The following is a 3,687-nucleotide window of genomic DNA, read 5'->3' as shown; positions in this document are numbered from 1 at the left end:
CACTTTGCTACAAATGGCCATATTTCATTCTTCCTCATTGCCATGTAGTACTCCATTGTGTATATATACCACATCTTCTTGATCACTCATCAGGTGATGGGCATTTAGGCTCTTTCCATGTTTTGGCTATTGTTGACAGTGCTGCTGTGAACATTGGGGTACATGTGCTCCTATGCATCAGCACTTCTGTATCTCTTGGGTAAGTCCCTAGCAGTGCTATTGCTGGGTCATAGAGGAGTTCTATGGATAGTTTTTTGAGGAACCTCCACACTGTTTTCCAGAGCAGCTGCACCAGTTTACATTCCCACCAACAGTGTAGGAGGGTGCCCATCTCTCCACATCCTCGCCAGCATCTATAGTCTCTTGATTTGTTCATTTTAGCCACTCTGACTGGCGTGAGGTGGTATCTCAGTGTGGTTTTGATTTGGGTTTCCCTGATGAGGAGTGATGTTGAGCATCGTTTCATGTGCCTGTAGGCCGTCTGGATGTCCTCTTTAGAGAAGTGTCTGTTCATGTCTCCTGCCCATGTCTTCACTGGGTTATTTGTTTTGTGGGTGTGAAGTTTGGTGAGTTCCTTGTAAATTTTTAATATTAGCCCTTTATCTGGTATGTATGTCATTTGCAACTATCTTTTCCCATTCTGTCGGTTGCCTATTAGTTTTCTTGATTGTTTCCTTTGCAGTGCAGAAGCTTTTTATCTTGATGAGGTCCCAAGAGTTCAGTTTTCCTTTCATTTCCCTTGCCTTTGGGGATGTGTCGAGTAGGAAATTGCTGTGGTGGAGGTCTAGGAGGTTTTTTCCTACTTTCTCCTTGAGGGTTTTGATGGTTTCCTGTCTCACATTCAGGTCCTTCAGCCATTTTGAGTTTATTTTTGTGTATGGTGTAAGAAAGTGGTCTAGTTTCATTCCTCTGCAGGTTGCTGTCCAGTTCTCCCAGCACCACCTGTTAAAGAGGCAGTCTTTTCTCCATCAGATACTCTTTCCTGCTTTGTCAAAAATTAATTGGCCATACATTTGTGGGCCCAGTTCTGGGTTCTCTATTCTATTCCATTGGTCTATGTGTCTGTTTTTGTGCCAGTACCATACGTACAGTGCCAGTACAAAAAAACCATAAAATACCTAAGAGTAAACCTAACCAAAGATGTAAAAGACCTTTATGATGAAAACTATAGAAAACTTATGAAAGAGATTGAAGAAGACACCAAGAAATGGAAAAACATTCCTTGTTCATGGATCGGAAGAATAAACATTGTGAAAATGTCATGACTACCCAAAGCAATCTACACATTCAATGCAATCCCCATCAAAATTGCACCAACATTCTTCTCAAAGCTAGAACAAATTATCCTCAAATTCGTATGGAACCACAAAAGACCCCGAATAGCCAAAGTCATATTGAAGAGGAAAACCAAAACGGGAGGCATCACAATCCCAGACTTTAGCCTCTACTACAAAGCTGTCATCATCAAGACAGGATGGTACTGGCATTGTTATATAGTTTTGATTAAGCGCCCGTTATCTCTATAAGCTAAATCTGTCTTGAGTTACATTCTCCCTCCTGGATATTACTGTAGCTGTCCTGATTTCAATATACTTCATGTTTTTCCATATTTTTACCCATGACATTTCTATATCTTCATATTGAATGTGTACTTGTTACAAACAATGTGTAGTTTTGTCTTGCCTTTCTATCCATTCTGACAGTCTCTTCCTTGTAATGGGAGTATGATGGCCATTAACGTTTAGTGTAACCATTCACAGGAAGGAATTGGAACTCTCCCGGTTGCTATTTGTTTTCTTTTGTTCATTGGTCCTTTGTTCCTTTTTTTTTTCTTTTACTTCTTTTCAAATAACTAAGTTTTTGTACCGACTTTTGTCTCTTCTCTGGGTTTTTAACTATTTCTTTTCCTTTTTTTAAGTGTTTGCTCTTGGGATAAAATTTAACTTTTCATGGTCCTCACTCACTGCATGTTCAGTGTGAGAGCCTATAACATCTTCACTTTGGCACTAATGTTATATATATTTCACTTTCACTTTGAACTACATCGTTTTAGTTTTTATTATTTGCTTTAAACAATCACTTTACTCTTAAAAATCTTTTAAAAAGCGAGACATACTTAAAAATATTCCTTTATATTACATGCATGTTTTCAATGTCCAGTGATCTGCATGCATTCCTGTAGTTTCTTATTTCAACATGACATCAGTTTGTTTCTGCTGGAAATTGTTTCCTTAGCGTTTCCTATATTTCAAGAGTGCTGGCTCAAATTCTCTACATTTTTGCTTATCTGGAAATGTCCTTATTATGTTTTATTTTTTCACAGAAATATTAACTAGATGTTATATTCTAGTGAGCAATGTTTTTTCTTCAGCCCATGAAATAGGTTCCTCTGTTGTCTTCTGGTTAGAATTTTGTCTAATGAGAAATATCTTTGTTCTATCATATGTAATGCATCTTTTTTACTCTGACTATTTAGAAGATATTCTTCTTAGTTTTTAGTAGTTTGACTATCATGTATCTGTGTGTGAACTTTTTTGTTTGTTGTTTTTAGTTTTATTTTATTTTGTTTCTCTTTGTTGTTTTGAGGGTTTATTGGATCTGTGCATTGATATTTTTAATAAAATTTGGAAAATTCTGACCATAATTATTCAAATCTGTTGGTTTCCTGCCACACTTTTCCTTCACGCTTGCTTTTCCTTTTGGGCCTTAAGTTACTTTTATATTTGTCCACTTTGTGCTGCAGATCATTAGTAGCTGGAGTTTGTCATCATTGTCATTGTTGGTTGGTTTTATTTTAGTTGTTTCTTCTCCCCGTGATTAGGTTGGATAATTTCCACTGCTCTGCCTTCAGGCTCACTGATTGGCCATTCTGTCTTGTTCCATATCCTGTTGATCTCCTATAATAAATTTTGTATTTCATGTAATATGAAATACAATATCAATCTTTTCCCCAGTTCCAATTTTTTCTAATGCTTGTTTATTATTGAGACAGAAAGAAACATAAGTAGGGGAGGGGCAGAGAGGGAGACATAGATAGAATCTGAGCAGGCTCCAGGCTTTGTGCTGTCAGCACAGAACCCGCCGTGGGCCTCGAACCCACAAACCACGAGGTCATGACCTGAGCCAAAGTTGGATGCTCAACCTACTGAGCCATCAGGTGTCCTCCTAATTTCTATTGTTTTTGAAACTCCTCCAATTCTCTATTATTGCACTTATTCTTATCTTTTTAATCTAATTCTAGTTGGTATACTCACAAATATACCTATGATGGGTATTTCATTATTTTTATTTTATTGTAATTTTTAAATGTTTATTTAATTTTGACAGAGAGAGAAAATTGGGAAGGGGCAGAGAGAGATAGGTAGATAGATAGAGAGAGAGAGAGAGAGAGAGAGAGAGAGAGAGAGAGAGAGGATACAAAGCAGGTGCTGAGCTGTCAGCACAGAGCCAGACATGGGGTTTGAACCCACAAACCATGATATCCTGACCTGAGCTGAAGTTGGACATTTTACTGACTGAGCCACCCAGGTACCCCCTATTGTAGGTAATTTAAAGTCATTATTCACCAGTTCCCAAATCTGGGACATTTTTAGATCTATTAGTTATCGCTGCTTTTCCCCTTGACTTTGAACTTCATGTTTGTATTTGTCTATTTAGTTTCTTTGTTTTTAGTGCATACAAGGTATT

The sequence above is a fragment of the Suricata suricatta genome, chromosome 14, assembly GCF_006229205.1.
Source record: "Suricata suricatta isolate VVHF042 chromosome 14, meerkat_22Aug2017_6uvM2_HiC, whole genome shotgun sequence".
NCBI lineage: Eukaryota > Metazoa > Chordata > Mammalia > Carnivora > Herpestidae > Suricata > Suricata suricatta.
This window is presented reverse-complemented; position numbering follows the sequence as displayed.